Here is a 20535-nt window from a genome sequence, read left to right as displayed (position 1 = left end):
TTGGCATTTCAACACGGCAATCTACCAGATAAATGAATTTTGGAGCTGGAAATATTCTTCATTCTTAAGAATTAATTCAAAATTTATATTTATTTTCTTAGTGTGATTAACAAAACAGAGCTGCCATGCTTATTTATATCAATAATTATTCACTTTATTGATTTGTTAATCAATTGCTTGGGTCAATGTTTCTTCAAAACTCTGTTTGGCTGAAGAAATTTACCAAAATTTGGTATTTCAACACGGCAATCTGCCAGATAAATGGATTTTGGAACTGAAATTATTCTTCATTCTTAAGAATTAATTCAAAATTTATATTTATTTTCTTAGTGTGGTTAATAAAACAGAGCTGCCAGGCCTATTTATATCAATAATAATTCAAGTTTACGATTTGTTAATGAATTACTTGTGTCGATTTTTCTTGTTAAACTAAAGAAATTTACCAAAATTTGGTATTTCAACACGGGAATCTGCCATATAAATGGATTTTGGAGCTGGAAATATTCATAATTCTTAAAAATTAATTCAAAATTTATATTTATTTTCTTAGTGTGGTTAAGAAAACAGAGCTGCCAGGCTTATTTATATCAATAATTATTCAAGTTTATTGATTTGATAATCAATTGCTTGGGTCAATGTTTCTTCAAAAAGTGTTTGACTGAAGAAATTTACCAAAATTTGGCATTTCAACACGGCAATCTGCCAGATAAACGGATTTTGGAGCTGGAAATATTCTTCATTCTTAAGAATTAATTCAAAATTTATATTTATTTTCTTAGTGTGGTTAACAAAACAGAGCTGCCAGGCTTATTTATATCAATAATAATTCAAGTTTATAGATTTGTTAATGAATTACTTGTGTCGATTTTTCTTGTTAAACTAAAGAAATTTACCAAAATTTGGTATTTCAACACGGCAATCTGCCAGATAAATAGATTTTGGAGCTGGAAATATCCTTCATTCTTAAGAATTAATTCAAAATTTATATTTATTTTCTTAGTGTGGTTAACAAAACAGAGCTGCCAGGCTTATTTATATCAATAATTATTCAAGTTTATTGATTTGTTAATCAATTGCTAGTGTCAATGTTTCTTCAAAACCCTGTTTGACTGAAGAAATTTACCAAAATTTGGCATTTCAACACGGCAATCTACCAGATAAATGAATTTTGGAGCTGGAAATATTCTTCATTCTTAAGAATTAATTCAAAATTTATATTTTTTTTCTTAGTGTGGTTAACAAAACAGAGCTGCCAGGCTTATTTATATCAATAATTATTCAATCTTATTGATTTGTTAATCAATTGCTAGTGTCAATGTTTCTTCAAAACCCTGTTTGACTGAAGAAATTTACCAAAATTTGGTATTTCAACACGGCAATCTGCCATATAAATGGATTTTGGAGCTGGAAATATTCATAATACTTAAAAATTAATTCAAAATTTATATTTATTTTCTTAGTGTGATTAACAAAACAGAGCTGCCAGGCTTATTTATATCAATACATATTCAAGTTTATTGATTTGTTAATCAATTGCTTGGGTCAATGTTTCTTCAAAACTGTTTGACTGAAGAAATTTACCAAAATTTGGTATTTCAACACGGCAATCTACCAGATAAATGGATTTTGGAGCTGGAAATATTCTTCATTCTTAAGAATTAATTCAAAATTTATATTTATTTTCTTAGTGTGGTTAACAAAACAGAGCTGCCAGGCTTATTTATATCAATCATTATTCAAGTTTATTGATTTGTTAATCAATTGCTTGGGTCAATGTTTCTTCAAAACTCTGTTTGACTGAAGAAATTTACCAAAATTTGGTATTTCAACACGGCAATCTACCAGATAAATGGATTTTGGAGCTGGAAATATTCTTCATTCTTAAGAATTAATTCAAAATTTATATTTATTTTCTTAGTGTGGTTAACAAAACAGAGCTGCCAGGCTTATTTATATCAATCATTATTCAAGTTTATTGATTTGTTAATCAATTGCTTGTGTCAATGTTTCTTCAAAACTCTGTTTGACTGAAGAAATTTACCAAAATTTGGCATTTCAACACGGCAATCTACCAGATAAATGGATTTTGGAGCTGGAAATATTCTTCATTCTTAAGAATTAATTCAAAATTTATATTTATTTTCTTAGTGTGGTTAATAAAACAGAGCTTCCAGGCCTATTTATATCAATAATAATTCAAGTTTACGATTTGTTAATGAATTACTTGTGTCGATTTTTCTTGTTAAACTAAAGAAATTTACCAAAATTTGGTATTTCAACACGGCAATCTGCCATATAAATGGATTTTGGAGCTGGAAATATTCATAATTCTTAAAAATTAATTCAAAATATATATTTATTTTCTTAGTGTGGTTAACAAAACAGAGCTGCCAGGCTTATTTATATCAATAATTATTCAATTTTATTGATTTGTTAATCAATTGCTAGTGTCAATGTTTCTTCAAAATCCTGTTTGACTGAAGAAATTTACCAAAATTTGGCATTTCAACACGGCAATCTGCCAGATAAATTGATTTTGGAGCTGGAAATATTCATAATTCTTAAAAATTAATTCAAAATTTATATTTATTTTCTTAGTGTGGTTAACAAAACAGAGCTGCCAGGCTTATTTATATCAAAAATTATTCAAGTTTATTGATTTGTTAATCAATTGCTTGTGTCAATGTTTCTTCAAAACTCTGTTTGACTGAAGAAATTTACCAAAATTTGGCATTTCAACACGGCAATCTACCAGATAAATTGATTTTGGAGCTGGAAATATCCTTCATTCTTAAGAATTAATTCAAAATTTATATTTATTTTCTTAGTGTGGTTAACAAAACAGAGCTGCCAGGCTTATTTATATCAATAATTATTCAAGTTTATTGATTTGTTAATCAATTGCTTGTGTCAATGTTTCTTCAAAACTCTGTTTGACTGAAGAAATTTACCAAAATTTGGCATTTCAACACGGCAATCTACCAGATAAATGGATTTTGGAGCTGGAAATATTCATAATTCTTAAAAATTAATTCAAAATTTATATTTATTTTCTTAGTGTGGTTAACAAAACAGAGCTGCCAGGCTTATTTATATCAATAATTATTCAAGTTTATTGATTTGTTAATCAATTGCTAGTGTCAATGTTTCTTCAAAACCCTGTTTGACTGAAGAAATTTACCAAAATTTGGCATTTCAACACGGCAATCTGCCAGATAAATGGATTTTGGAACTGAAATTCTTCTTCATTCTTAAGAATTAATTCAAAATATATATCGATTTTCTTAGTGTGGTTAACAAAACAGAGCTGCCAGGCTTATTTATATCAATAATTATTCAAGTTTATTGATTTGTTAATCAATTGCTTGTGTCAATGTTTCTTCAAAACCCTGTTTGACTGAAGAAATTTACCAAAATTTGGCATTTCAACACGGCAATCTACCAGATAAATGAATTTTGGAGCTGGAAATATTCTTCATTCTTAAGAATTAATTCAAAATTTATATTTTTTTTCTTAGTGTGGTTAACAAAACAGAGCTGCCAGGCTTATTTATATCAATAATTATTCAATCTTATTGATTTGTTAATCAATTGCTAGTGTCAATGTTTCTTCAAAACCCTGTTTGACTGAAGAAATTTACCAAAATTTGGTATTTCAACACGGCAATCTGCCATATAAATGGATTTTGGAGCTGGAAATATTCATAATACTTAAAAATTAATTCAAAATTTATATTTATTTTCTTAGTGTGATTAACAAAACAGAGCTGCCAGGCTTATTTATATCAATACATATTCAAGTTTATTGATTTGTTAATCAATTGCTTGGGTCAATGTTTCTTCAAAACTGTTTGACTGAAGAAATTTACCAAAATTTGGTATTTCAACACGGCAATCTACCAGATAAATGGATTTTGGAGCTGGAAATATTCTTCATTCTTAAGAATTAATTCAAAATTTATATTTTTTTTCTTAGTGTGGTTAACAAAACAGAGCTGCCAGGCTTATTTATATCAATCATTATTCAAGTTTATTGATTTGTTAATCAATTGCTTGGGTCAATGTTTCTTCAAAACTCTGTTTGACTGAAGAAATTTACCAAAATTTGGTATTTCAACACGGCAATCTACCAGATAAATGGATTTTGGAGCTGGAAATATTCTTCATTCTTAAGAATTAATTCAAAATTTATATTTATTTTCTTAGTGTGGTTAACAAAACAGAGCTGCCAGGCTTATTTATATCAATCATTATTCAAGTTTATTGATTTGTTAATCAATTGCTTGTGTCAATGTTTCTTCAAAACTCTGTTTGACTGAAGAAATTTACCAAAATTTGGCATTTCAACACGGCAATCTACCAGATAAATGGATTTTGGAGCTGGAAATATTCTTCATTCTTAAGAATTAATTCAAAATTTATATTTATTTTCTTAGTGTGGTTAATAAAACAGAGCTTCCAGGCCTATTTATATCAATAATAATTCAAGTTTACGATTTGTTAATGAATTACTTGTGTCGATTTTTCTTGTTAAACTAAAGAAATTTACCAAAATTTGGTATTTCAACACGGCAATCTGCCATATAAATGGATTTTGGAGCTGGAAATATTCATAATTCTTAAAAATTAATTCAAAATATATATTTATTTTCTTAGTGTGGTTAACAAAACAGAGCTGCCAGGCTTATTTATATCAATAATTATTCAATTTTATTGATTTGTTAATCAATTGCTAGTGTCAATGTTTCTTCAAAATCCTGTTTGACTGAAGAAATTTACCAAAATTTGGCATTTCAACACGGCAATCTGCCAGATAAATTGATTTTGGAGCTGGAAATATTCATAATTCTTAAAAATTAATTCAAAATTTATATTTATTTTCTTAGTGTGGTTAACAAAACAGAGCTGCCAGGCTTATTTATATCAAAAATTATTCAAGTTTATTGATTTGTTAATCAATTGCTTGTGTCAATGTTTCTTCAAAACTCTGTTTGACTGAAGAAATTTACCAAAATTTGGCATTTCAACACGGCAATCTACCAGATAAATTGATTTTGGAGCTGGAAATATCCTTCATTCTTAAGAATTAATTCAAAATTTATATTTATTTTCTTAGTGTGGTTAACAAAACAGAGCTGCCAGGCTTATTTATATCAATAATTATTCAAGTTTATTGATTTGTTAATCAATTGCTTGTGTCAATGTTTCTTCAAAACTCTGTTTGACTGAAGAAATTTACCAAAATTTGGCATTTCAACACGGCAATCTACCAGATAAATGGATTTTGGAGCTGGAAATATTCATAATTCTTAAAAATTAATTCAAAATTTATATTTATTTTCTTAGTGTGGTTAACAAAACAGAGCTGCCAGGCTTATTTATATCAATAATTATTCAAGTTTATTGATTTGTTAATCAATTGCTAGTGTCAATGTTTCTTCAAAACCCTGTTTGACTGAAGAAATTTACCAAAATTTGGCATTTCAACACGGCAATCTGCCAGATAAATGGATTTTGGAACTGAAATTCTTCTTCATTCTTAAGAATTAATTCAAAATATATATCGATTTTCTTAGTGTGGTTAACAAAACAGAGCTGCCAGGCTTATTTATATCAATAATTATTCAAGTTTATTGATTTGTTAATCAATTGCTTGTGTCAATGTTTCTTCAAAACCCTGTTTGACTGAAGAAATTTACCAAAATTTGGCATTTCAACACGGCAATCTACCAGATAAATGAATTTTGGAGCTGGAAATATTCTTCATTCTTAAGAATTAATTCAAAATTTATATTTTTTTTCTTAGTGTGGTTAACAAAACAGAGCTGCCAGGCTTATTTATATCAATAATTATTCAATCTTATTGATTTGTTAATCAATTGCTAGTGTCAATGTTTCTTCAAAACCCTGTTTGACTGAAGAAATTTACCAAAATTTGGTATTTCAACACGGCAATCTGCCATATAAATGGATTTTGGAGCTGGAAATATTCATAATACTTAAAAATTAATTCAAAATTTATATTTATTTTCTTAGTGTGATTAACAAAACAGAGCTGCCAGGCTTATTTATATCAATACATATTCAAGTTTATTGATTTGTTAATCAATTGCTTGGGTCAATGTTTCTTCAAAACTGTTTGACTGAAGAAATTTACCAAAATTTGGTATTTCAACACGGCAATCTACCAGATAAATGGATTTTGGAGCTGGAAATATTCTTCATTCTTAAGAATTAATTCAAAATTTATATTTATTTTCTTAGTGTGGTTAACAAAACAGAGCTGCCAGGCTTATTTATATCAATCATTATTCAAGTTTATTGATTTGTTAATCAATTGCTTGGGTCAATGTTTCTTCAAAACTCTGTTTGACTGAAGAAATTTACCAAAATTTGGTATTTCAACACGGCAATCTACCAGATAAATGGATTTTGGAGCTGGAAATATTCTTCATTCTTAAGAATTAATTCAAAATTTATATTTATTTTCTTAGTGTGGTTAACAAAACAGAGCTGCCAGGCTTATTTATATCAATCATTATTCAAGTTTATTGATTTGTTAATCAATTGCTTGGGTCAATGTTTCTTCAAAACTCTGTTTGACTGAAGAAATTTACCAAAATTTGGTATTTCAACACGGCAATCTGCCAGATAAATGGATTTTGGAACTGAAATTATTCTTCATTCTTAAGAATTAATTCAAAATTTATATTTATTTTCTTAGTGTGGTTAATAAAACAGAGCTTCCAGGCCTATTTATATCAATAATAATTCAAGTTTACGATTTGTTAATGAATTACTTTTGTCGATTTTTCTTGTTAAACTAAAGAAATTTACCAAAATTTGGTATTTCAACACGGCAATCTGCCATATAAATGGATTTTGGAGCTGGAAATATTCATAATTCTTAAAAATTAATTCAAAATATATATTTATTTTCTTAGTGTGGTTAACAAAACAGAGCTGCCAGGCTTATTTATATCAATAATTATTCAATTTTATTGATTTGTTAATCAATTGCTAGTGTCAATGTTTCTTCAAAATCCTGTTTGACTGAAGAAATTTACCAAAATTTGGCATTTCAACACGGCAATCTGCCAGATAAATTGATTTTGGAGCTGGAAATATTCATAATTCTTAAAAATTAATTCAAAATTTATATTTATTTTCTTAGTGTGGTTAACAAAACAGAGCTGCCATGCTTATTTATATCAATAATTATTCAAGTTTATTGATTTGTTAATCAATTGCTTGTGTCAATGTTTCTTCAAAACTCTGTTTGACTGAAGAAATTTACCAAAATTTGGCATTTCAACACGGCAATCTACCAGATAAATGGATTTTGGAGCTGGAAATATTCATAATTCTTAAAAATTAATTCAAAATTTATATTTATTTTCTTAGTGTGGTTAACAAAACAGAGCTGCCAGGCTTATTTATATCAATAATTATTCAAGTTTATTGATTTGTTAATCAATTGCTAGTGTCAATGTTTCTTCAAAACCCTGTTTGACTGAAGAAATTTACCAAAATTTGGCATTTCAACACGGCAATCTGCCAGATAAATGGATTTTGGAACTGAAATTCTCCTTCATTCTTAAGAATTAATTCAAAATATATATCGATTTTCTTAGTGTGGTTAACAAAACAGAGCTGCCAGGCTTATTTATATCAATAATTATTCAAGTTTATTGATTTGTTAATCAATTGCTTGTGTCAATGTTTCTTAAAAACTCTGTCTGAAGAAATTTACCAAAATTTGGTATTTCAACACGGCAATCTGCCATATAAATGGATTTTGGAGCTGGAAATTTTCATAATTCTTAAGAATTAATTCAAAATTTATATTTATTTTCTTAGTGTGGTTAACAAAACAGAGCTGCCAGGCTTATTTATATCAATAATTATTCAAGTTTATTGATTTGTTAATCAATTGCTTGGGTCAATGTTTCTTCAAAACTCTGTTTGACTGAAGAAATTTACCAAAATTTGGCATTTCAACACGGCAATCTACCAGATAAATTGATTTTGGAGCTGGAAATATCCTTCATTCTTAAGAATTAATTCAAAATTTATATTTATTTTCTTAGTGTGGTTAATAAAACAGAGCTGCCAGGCCTATTTATATCAATAATAATTCAAGTTTACGATTTGTTAATGAATTACTTGTGTCGATTTTTCTTGTTAAACTAAAGAAATTTACCAAAATTTGGTATTTCAACACGGGAATCTGCCATATAAATGGATTTTGGAGCTGGAAATATTCATAATTCTTAAAAATTAATTCAAAATTTATATTTATTTTCTTAGTGTGGTTAACAAAACAGAGCTGCCAGGCTTATTTATATCAATAATTATTCAATTTTATTGATTTGTTAATCAATTGCTAGTGTCAATGTTTCTTCAAAATCCTGTTTGACTGAAGAAATTTACCAAAATTTGGCATTTCAACACGGCAATCTGCCAGATAAATTGATTTTGGAGCTGGAAATATTCATAATTCTTAAAAATTAATTCAAAATTTATATTTATTTTCTTAGTGTGGTTAACAAAACAGAGCTGCCAGGCTTATTTATATCAAAAATTATTCAAGTTTATTGATTTGTTAATCAATTGCTTGTGTCAATGTTTCTTCAAAACTCTGTTTGACTGAAGAAATTTACCAAAATTTGGCATTTCAACACGGCAATCTACCAGATAAATTGATTTTGGAGCTGGAAATATCCTTCATTCTTAAGAATTAATTCAAAATTTATATTTATTTTCTTAGTGTGGTTAACAAAACAGAGCTGCCAGGCTTATTTATATCAATAATTATTCAAGTTTATTGATTTGTTAATCAATTGCTTGTGTCAATGTTTCTTCAAAACTCTGTTTGACTGAAGAAATTTACCAAAATTTGGCATTTCAACACGGCAATCTACCAGATAAATGGATTTTGGAGCTGGAAATATTCATAATTCTTAAAAATTAATTCAAAATTTATATTTATTTTCTTAGTGTGGTTAACAAAACAGAGCTGCCAGGCTTATTTATATCAATAATTATTCAAGTTTATTGATTTGTTAATCAATTGCTAGTGTCAATGTTTCTTCAAAACCCTGTTTGACTGAAGAAATTTACCAAAATTTGGCATTTCAACACGGCAATCTGCCAGATAAATGGATTTTGGAACTGAAATTCTTCTTCATTCTTAAGAATTAATTCAAAATATATATCGATTTTCTTAGTGTGGTTAACAAAACAGAGCTGCCAGGCTTATTTATATCAATAATTATTCAAGTTTATTGATTTGTTAATCAATTGCTTGTGTCAATGTTTCTTCAAAACCCTGTTTGACTGAAGAAATTTACCAAAATTTGGCATTTCAACACGGCAATCTACCAGATAAATGAATTTTGGAGCTGGAAATATTCTTCATTCTTAAGAATTAATTCAAAATTTATATTTTTTTTCTTAGTGTGGTTAACAAAACAGAGCTGCCAGGCTTATTTATATCAATAATTATTCAATCTTATTGATTTGTTAATCAATTGCTAGTGTCAATGTTTCTTTAAAACCCTGTTTGACTGAAGAAATTTACCAAAATTTGGTATTTCAACACGGCAATCTGCCATATAAATGGATTTTGGAGCTGGAAATATTCATAATACTTAAAAATTAATTCAAAATTTATATTTATTTTCTTAGTGTGATTAACAAAACAGAGCTGCCAGGCTTATTTATATCAATACATATTCAAGTTTATTGATTTGTTAATCAATTGCTTGGGTCAATGTTTCTTCAAAACTGTTTGACTGAAGAAATTTACCAAAATTTGGTATTTCAACACGGCAATCTACCAGATAAATGGATTTTGGAGCTGGAAATATTCTTCATTCTTAAGAATTAATTCAAAATTTATATTTATTTTCTTAGTGTGGTTAACAAAACAGAGCTGCCAGGCTTATTTATATCAATCATTATTCAAGTTTATTGATTTGTTAATCAATTGCTTGGGTCAATGTTTCTTCAAAACTCTGTTTGACTGAAGAAATTTACCAAAATTTGGTATTTCAACACGGCAATCTACCAGATAAATGGATTTTGGAGCTGGAAATATTCTTCATTCTTAAGAATTAATTCAAAATTTATATTTATTTTCTTAGTGTGGTTAACAAAACAGAGCTGCCAGGCTTATTTATATCAATCATTATTCAAGTTTATTGATTTGTTAATCAATTGCTTGGGTCAATGTTTCTTCAAAACTCTGTTTGACTGAAGAAATTTACCAAAATTTGGTATTTCAACACGGCAATCTGCCAGATAAATGGATTTTGGAACTGAAATTATTCTTCATTCTTAAGAATTAATTCAAAATTTATATTTATTTTCTTAGTGTGGTTAATAAAACAGAGCTTCCAGGCCTATTTATATCAATAATAATTCAAGTTTACGATTTGTTAATGAATTACTTTTGTCGATTTTTCTTGTTAAACTAAAGAAATTTACCAAAATTTGGTATTTCAACACGGCAATCTGCCATATAAATGGATTTTGGAGCTGGAAATATTCATAATTCTTAAAAATTAATTCAAAATATATATTTATTTTCTTAGTGTGGTTAACAAAACAGAGCTGCCAGGCTTATTTATATCAATAATTATTCAATTTTATTGATTTGTTAATCAATTGCTAGTGTCAATGTTTCTTCAAAATCCTGTTTGACTGAAGAAATTTACCAAAATTTGGCATTTCAACACGGCAATCTGCCAGATAAATTGATTTTGGAGCTGGAAATATTCATAATTCTTAAAAATTAATTCAAAATTTATATTTATTTTCTTAGTGTGGTTAACAAAACAGAGCTGCCAGGCTTATTTATATCAAAAATTATTCAAGTTTATTGATTTGTTAATCAATTGCTTGTGTCAATGTTTCTTCAAAACTCTGTTTGACTGAAGAAATTTACCAAAATTTGGCATTTCAACACGGCAATCTACCAGATAAATTGATTTTGGAGCTGGAAATATCCTTCATTCTTAAGAATTAATTCAAAATTTATATTTATTTTCTTAGTGTGGTTAACAAAACAGAGCTGCCATGCTTATTTATATCAATAATTATTCAAGTTTATTGATTTGTTAATCAATTGCTTGTGTCAATGTTTCTTCAAAACTCTGTTTGACTGAAGAAATTTACCAAAATTTGGCATTTCAACACGGCAATCTACCAGATAAATGGATTTTGGAGCTGGAAATATTCATAATTCTTAAAAATTAATTCAAAATTTATATTTATTTTCTTAGTGTGGTTAACAAAACAGAGCTGCCAGGCTTATTTATATCAATAATTATTCAAGTTTATTGATTTGTTAATCAATTGCTAGTGTCAATGTTTCTTCAAAACCCTGTTTGACTGAAGAAATTTACCAAAATTTGGCATTTCAACACGGCAATCTGCCAGATAAATGGATTTTGGAACTGAAATTCTCCTTCATTCTTAAGAATTAATTCAAAATATATATCGATTTTCTTAGTGTGGTTAACAAAACAGAGCTGCCAGGCTTATTTATATCAATAATTATTCAAGTTTATTGATTTGTTAATCAATTGCTTGTGTCAATGTTTCTTAAAAACTCTGTCTGAAGAAATTTACCAAAATTTGGTATTTCAACACGGCAATCTGCCATATAAATGGATTTTGGAGCTGGAAATTTTCATAATTCTTAAGAATTAATTCAAAATTTATATTTATTTTCTTAGTGTGGTTAACAAAACAGAGCTGCCAGGCTTATTTATATCAATAATTATTCAAGTTTATTGATTTGTTAATCAATTGCTTGGGTCAATGTTTCTTCAAAACTCTGTTTGACTGAAGAAATTTACCAAAATTTGGCATTTCAACACGGCAATCTACCAGATAAATTGATTTTGGAGCTGGAAATATCCTTCATTCTTAAGAATTAATTCAAAATTTATATTTATTTTCTTAGTGTGGTTAATAAAACAGAGCTGCCAGGCCTATTTATATCAATAATAATTCAAGTTTACGATTTGTTAATGAATTACTTGTGTCGATTTTTCTTGTTAAACTAAAGAAATTTACCAAAATTTGGTATTTCAACACGGGAATCTGCCATATAAATGGATTTTGGAGCTGGAAATATTCATAATTCTTAAAAATTAATTCAAAATTTATATTTATTTTCTTAGTGTGGTTAACAAAACAGAGCTGCCAGGCTTATTTATATCAATAATTATTCAAGTTTATTGATTTGATAATCAATTGCTTGGGTCAATGTTTCTTCAAAAAGTGTTTGACTGAAGAAATTTACCAAAATTTGGCATTTCAACACGGCAATCTGCCAGATAAATGGATTTTGGAGCTGGAAATATTCTTCATTCTTAAGAATTAATTCAAAATTTATTTTTATTTTCTTAGTGTGGTTAACAAAACAGAGCTGCCAGGCTTATTTATATCAATAATAATTCAAGTTTATAGATTTGTTAATGAATTACTTGTGTCGTTTTTTCTTGTTAAACTAAAGAAATTTACCAAAATTTGGTATTTCAACACGGCAATCTGCCAGATAAATAGATTTTGGAGCTGGAAATATCCTTCATTCTTAAGAATTAATTCAAAATTTATATTTATTTTCTTAGTGTGGTTAACAAAACAGAGCTGCCAGGCTTATTTATATCAATAATTATTCAAGTTTATTGATTTGTTAATCAATTGCTAGTGTCAATGTTTCTTCAAAACCCTGTTTGACTGAAGAAATTTACCAAAATTTGGCATTTCAACACGGCAATCTGCCGGATAAAGGGATTTTGGAACTGAAATTATTCTTCATTCATAAGAATAAATTCAAAATTTATATTTATTTTCTTAGTGTGATTAACAAAACAGAGCTGCCAGGCTTATTTATATCAATAATTATTCAAGTTTATTGATTTGTTAATCAATTGCTTGGGTCAATGTTTCTTCAAAACTCTGTTTGACTGAAGAAAGTTACCAAAATTTGGCATTTCAACACGGCAATCTACAAGATAAATGGATTTTGGAGCTGGAAATATTCTTCATTCTTAAGAATTAATTCAAAATTTATATTTATTTTCTTGGTGTGATTAACGAAACAGAGCTGCCAGGCTTATTTATATCAATAATTATTCAAGTTTATTGATTTGTTAATCAATTGCTTGTGTCAATGTTTCTTCAAAACTCTGTTTGACTGAAGAAATTTACCAAAATTTGGTATTTCAACACGGCAATCTGCCAGATAAATAGATTTTGGAGCTGGAAATTTTCATAATTCTTAAGAATTAATTCAAAATTTATATTTATTTTCTTAGTGTGGTTAACAAAACAGAGCTGCCAGGCTTATTTATATCAATAATTATTCAAGTTTATTGATTTGTTAATCAATTGCTTGGGTCAATGTTTCTTCAAAACTCTGTTTGACTGAAGAAATTTACCAAAATTTGGCATTTCAACACGGCAATCTACCAGATAAATTGATTTTGGAGCTGGAAATATCCTTCATTCTTAAGAATTAATTCAAAATTTATATTTATTTTCTTAGTGTGGTTAATAAAACAGAGCTGCCAGGCCTATTTATATCAATAATAATTCAAGTTTACGATTTGTTAATGAATTACTTGTGTCGATTTTTCTTGTTAAACTAAAGAAATTTACCAAAATTTGGTATTTCAACACGGGAATCTGCCATATAAATGGATTTTGGAGCTGGAAATATTCATAATTCTTAAAAATTAATTCAAAATTTATATTTATTTTCTTAGTGTGGTTAACAAAACAGAGCTGCCAGGCTTATTTATATCAAAAATTATTCAAGTTTATTGATTTGTTAATCAATTGCTTGTGTCAATGTTTCTTCAAAACTCTGTTTGACTGAAGAAATTTACCAAAATTTGGCATTTCAACACGGCAATCTACCAGATAAATTGATTTTGGAGCTGGAAATATCCTTCATTCTTAAGAATTAATTCAAAATTTATATTTATTTTCTTAGTGTGGTTAACAAAACAGAGCTGCCATGCTTATTTATATCAATAATTATTCAAGTTTATTGATTTGTTAATCAATTGCTTGTGTCAATGTTTCTTCAAAACTCTGTTTGACTGAAGAAATTTACCAAAATTTGGCATTTCAACACGGCAATCTACCAGATAAATGGATTTTGGAGCTGGAAATATTCATAATTCTTAAAAATTAATTCAAAATTTATATTTATTTTCTTAGTGTGGTTAACAAAACAGAGCTGCCAGGCTTATTTATATCAATAATTATTCAAGTTTATTGATTTGTTAATCAATTGCTAGTGTCAATGTTTCTTCAAAACCCTGTTTGACTGAAGAAATTTACCAAAATTTGGCATTTCAACACGGCAATCTGCCAGATAAATGGATTTTGGAACTGAAATTCTCCTTCATTCTTAAGAATTAATTCAAAATATATATCGATTTTCTTAGTGTGGTTAACAAAACAGAGCTGCCAGGCTTATTTATATCAATAATTATTCAAGTTTATTGATTTGTTAATCAATTGCTTGTGTCAATGTTTCTTAAAAACTCTGTCTGAAGAAATTTACCAAAATTTGGTATTTCAACACGGCAATCTGCCATATAAATGGATTTTGGAGCTGGAAATTTTCATAATTCTTAAGAATTAATTCAAAATTTATATTTATTTTCTTAGTGTGGTTAACAAAACAGAGCTGCCAGGCTTATTTATATCAATAATTATTCAAGTTTATTGATTTGTTAATCAATTGCTTGGGTCAATGTTTCTTCAAAACTCTGTTTGACTGAAGAAATTTACCAAAATTTGGCATTTCAACACGGCAATCTACCAGATAAATTGATTTTGGAGCTGGAAATATCCTTCATTCTTAAGAATTAATTCAAAATTTATATTTATTTTCTTAGTGTGGTTAATAAAACAGAGCTGCCAGGCCTATTTATATCAATAATAATTCAAGTTTACGATTTGTTAATGAATTACTTGTGTCGATTTTTCTTGTTAAACTAAAGAAATTTACCAAAATTTGGTATTTCAACACGGGAATCTGCCATATAAATGGATTTTGGAGCTGGAAATATTCATAATTCTTAAAAATTAATTCAAAATTTATATTTATTTTCTTAGTGTGGTTAACAAAACAGAGCTGCCAGGCTTATTTATATCAATAATTATTCAAGTTTATTGATTTGATAATCAATTGCTTGGGTCAATGTTTCTTCAAAAAGTGTTTGACTGAAGAAATTTACCAAAATTTGGCATTTCAACACGGCAATCTGCCAGATAAATGGATTTTGGAGCTGGAAATATTCTTCATTCTTAAGAATTAATTCAAAATTTATTTTTATTTTCTTAGTGTGGTTAACAAAACAGAGCTGCCAGGCTTATTTATATCAATAATAATTCAAGTTTATAGATTTGTTAATGAATTACTTGTGTCGTTTTTTCTTGTTAAACTAAAGAAATTTACCAAAATTTGGTATTTCAACACGGCAATCTGCCAGATAAATAGATTTTGGAGCTGAAATTATTCTTCATTCATAAGAATAAATTCAAAATTTATATTTATTTTCTTAGTGTGATTAACAAAACAGAGCTGCCAGGCTTATTTATATCAATAATTATTCAAGTTTATTGATTTGTTAATCAATTGCTTGGGTCAATGTTTCTTCAAAACTCTGTTTGACTGAAGAAAGTTACCAAAATTTGGCATTTCAACACGGCAATCTACAAGATAAATGGATTTTGGAGCTGGAAATATTCTTCATTCTTAAGAATTAATTCAAAATTTATATTTATTTTCTTGGTGTGATTAACGAAACAGAGCTGCCAGGCTTATTTATATCAATAATTATTCAAGTTTATTGATTTGTTAATCAATTGCTTGTGTCAATGTTTCTTCAAAACTCTGTTTGACTGAAGAAATTTACCAAAATTTGGTATTTCAACACGGCAATCTGCCAGATAAATAGATTTTGGAGCTGGAAATTTTCATAATTCTTAAGAATTAATTCAAAATTTATATTTATTTTCTTAGTGTGGTTAACAAAACAGAGCTGCCAGGCTTATTTATATCAATAATTATTCAAGTTTATTGATTTGTTAATCAATTGCTTGGGTCAATGTTTCTTCAAAACTCTGTTTGACTGAAGAAATTTACCAAAATTTGGCATTTCAACACGGCAATCTACCAGATAAATTGATTTTGGAGCTGGAAATATCCTTCATTCTTAAGAATTAATTCAAAATTTATATTTATTTTCTTAGTGTGGTTAATAAAACAGAGCTGCCAGGCCTATTTATATCAATAATAATTCAAGTTTACGATTTGTTAATGAATTACTTGTGTCGATTTTTCTTGTTAAACTAAAGAAATTTACCAAAATTTGGTATTTCAACACGGGAATCTGCCATATAAATGGATTTTGGAGCTGGAAATATTCATAATTCTTAAAAATTAATTCAAAATTTATATTTATTTTCTTAGTGTGGTTAACAAAACAGAGCTGCCAGGCTTATTTATATCAATAATTATTCAAGTTTATTGATTTGATAATCAATTGCTTGGGTCAATGTTTCTTCAAAAAGTGTTTGACTGAAGAAATTTACCAAAATTTGGCATTTCAACACGGCAATCTGCCAGATAAATGGATTTTGGAGCTGGAAATATTCTTCATTCTTAAGAATTAATTCAAAATTTATTTTTATTTTCTTAGTGTGGTTAACAAAACAGAGCTGCCAGGCTTATTTATATCAATAATAATTCAAGTTTATAGATTTGTTAATGAATTACTTGTGTCGTTTTTTCTTGTTAAACTAAAGAAATTTACCAAAATTTGGTATTTCAACACGGCAATCTGCCAGATAAATAGATTTTGGAGCTGGAAATATCCTTCATTCTTAAGAATTAATTCAAAATTTATATTTATTTTCTTAGTGTGGTTAACAAAACAGAGCTGCCAGGCTTATTTATATCAATAATTATTCAAGTTTATTGATTTGTTAATCAATTGCTAGTGTCAATGTTTCTTCAAAACCCTGTTTGACTGAAGAAATTTACCAAAATTTGGCATTTCAACACGGCAATCTGCCGGATAAAGGGATTTTGGAACTGAAATTATTCTTCATTCATAAGAATAAATTCAAAATTTATATTTATTTTCTTAGTGTGATTAACAAAACAGAGCTGCCAGGCTTATTTATATCAATAATTATTCAAGTTTATTGATTTGTTAATCAATTGCTTGGGTCAATGTTTCTTCAAAACTCTGTTTGACTGAAGAAAGTTACCAAAATTTGGCATTTCAACACGGCAATCTACAAGATAAATGGATTTTGGAGCTGGAAATATTCTTCATTCTTAAGAATTAATTCAAAATTTATATTTATTTTCTTGGTGTGATTAACGAAACAGAGCTGCCAGGCTTATTTATATCAATAATTATTCAAGTTTATTGATTTGTTAATCAATTGCTTGTGTCAATGTTTCTTCAAAACTCTGTTTGACTGAAGAAATTTACCAAAATTTGGTATTTCAACACGGCAATCTGCCAGATAAATAGATTTTGGAGCTGGAAATATCCTTCATTCTTAAGAATTAATTCAAAATGTATATTTATTTTCTTAGTGTGGTTAACAAAACAGAGCTGCCAGGCTTATTTATATCAATAATTATTCAAGTTTATTGATTTGTTAATCAATTGCTTGGGTCAATGTTTCTTCAAAACTCTGTTTGACTGAAGAAATTTACCAAAATTTGGCATTTCAACACGGCAATCTACCAGATAAATTGATTTTGGAGCTGGAAATATCCTTCATTCTTAAGAATTAATTCAAAATTTATATTTATTTTCTTAGTGTGGTTAATAAAACAGAGCTGCCAGGCCTATTTATATCAATAATAATTCAAGTTTACGATTTGTTAATGAATTACTTGTGTCGATTTTTCTTGTTAAACTAAAGAAAATTACCAAAATTTGGTATTTCAACACGGCAATCTGCCAGATAAATAGATTTTGGAGCTGGAAATATCCTTCATTCTTAAGAATTAATTCAAAATTTATATTTATTTTCTTAGTGTGATTAACAAAACAGAGCTGCCAGGCTTATTTATATCAATAATTATTCAAGTTTATTGATTTGTTAATCAATTGCTTGGGTCAATGTTTCTTCAAAACTCTGTTTGACTGAAGAAAGTTACCAAAATTTGGCATTTCAACACGGCAATCTACAAGATAAATGGATTTTGGAGCTGGAAATATTCTTCATTCTTAAGAATTAATTCAAAATTTATATTTATTTTCTTGGTGTGATTAACGAAACAGAGCTGCCAGGCTTATTTATATCAATAATTATTCAAGTTTATTGATTTGTTAATCAATTGCTTGTGTCAATGTTTCTTCAAAACTCTGTTTGACTGAAGAAATTTACCAAAATTTGGTATTTCAACACGGCAATCTGCCAGATAAATAGATTTTGGAGCTGGAAATATCCTTCATTCTTAAGAATTAATTCAAAATGTATATTTATTTTCTTAGTGTGGTTAACAAAACAGAGCTGCCAGGCTTATTTATATCAATAATTATTCAAGTTTATTGATTTGTTAATCAATTGCTTGGGTCAATGTTTCTTCAAAACTCTGTTTGACTGAAGAAATTTACCAAAATTTGGCATTTCAACACGGCAATCTACCAGATAAATTGATTTTGGAGCTGGAAATATCCTTCATTCTTAAGAATTAATTCAAAATTTATATTTATTTTCTTAGTGTGGTTAATAAAACAGAGCTGCCAGGCCTATTTATATCAATAATAATTCAAGTTTACGATTTGTTAATGAATTACTTGTGTCGATTTTTCTTGTTAAACTAAAGAAAATTACCAAAATTTGGTATTTCAACACGGCAATCTGCCAGATAAATAGATTTTGGAGCTGGAAATATCCTTCATTCTTAAGAATTAATTCAAAATTTATATTTATTTTCTTAGTGTGATTAACAAAACAGAGCTGCCAGGCTTATTTATATCAATAATTATTCAAGTTTATTGATTTGTTAATCAATTGCTTGGGTCAATGTTTCTTCAAAACTCTGTTTGACTGAAGAAAGTTACCAAAATTTGGCATTTCAACACGGCAATCTACAAGATAAATGGATTTTGGAGCTGGAAATATTCTTCATTCTTAAGAATTAATTCAAAATTTATATTTATTTTCTTGGTGTGATTAACGAAACAGAGCTGCCAGGCTTATTTATATCAATAATTATTCAAGTTTATTGATTTGTTAATCAATTGCTTGTGTCAATGTTTCTTCAAAACTCTGTTTGACTGAAGAAATTTACCAAAATTTGGTATTTCAACACGGCAATCTGCCAGATAAATAGATTTTGGAGCTGGAAATATCCTTCATTCTTAAGAATTAATTCAAAATGTATATTTATTTTCTTAGTGTGGTTAACAAAACAGAGCTGCCAGGCTTATTTATATCAATAATTATTCAAGTTTATTGATTTGTTAATCAATTGCTTGGGTCAATGTTTCTTCAAAACTCTGTTTGACTGAAGAAATTTACCAAAATTTGGCATTTCAACACGGCAATCTACCAGATAAATTGATTTTGGAGCTGGAAATATCCTTCATTCTTAAGAATTAATTCAAAATTGATATTTATTTTCTTAGTGTGGTTAATAAAACAGAGCTGCCAGGCCTATTTATATCAATAATAATTCAAGTTTACGATTTGTTTATGAATTACTTGTGTCGATTTTTCTTGTTAAACTAAAGAAATTTACCAAAATTTGGTATTTCAACACGGGAATCTGCCATATAAATGGATTTTGGAGCTGGAAATATTCATAATTCTTAAAAATTAATTCAAAATTTATATTTATTTTCTTAGTGTGGTTAACAAAACAGAGCTGCCAGGCTTATTTATATCAATAATTATTCAAGTTTATTGATTTGATAATCAATTGCTTGGGTCAATGTTTCTTCAAAAAGTGTTTGACTGAAGAAATTTACCAAAATTTGGCATTTCAACACGGCAATCTGCCAGATAAATGGATTTTGGAGCTGGAAATATTCTTAATTCTTAAGAATTAATTCAAAATTTATTTTTATTTTCTTAGTGTGGTTAACAAAACAGAGCTGCCAGGCTTATTTATATCAATAATAATTCAAGTTTATAGATTTGTTAATGAATTACTTGTGTCGATTTTTCTTGTTAAACTAAAGAAATTTACCAAAATTTGGTATTTCAACACGGCAATCTGCCAGATAAATAGATTTTGGAGCTGGAAATATCCTTCATTCTTAAGAATTAATTCAAAATTTATATTTATTTTCTTAGTGTGGTTAACAAAACAGAGCTGCCAGGCTTATTTATATCAATAATTATTCAAGTTTATTGATTTGTTAATCAATTGCTAGTGTCAATGTTTCTTCAAAACCCTGTTTGACTGAAGAAATTTACCAAAATTTGGCATTTCAACACGGCAATCTGCCGGATAAAGGG

Source organism: Leiobunum rupestre, chromosome 3, assembly GCF_980474605.1.
Source record: "Leiobunum rupestre chromosome 3, qqLeiRupe1.1.hap1, whole genome shotgun sequence".
NCBI lineage: Eukaryota > Metazoa > Arthropoda > Arachnida > Opiliones > Sclerosomatidae > Leiobunum > Leiobunum rupestre.
Note: the sequence above shows the minus strand (reverse complement) of the source record.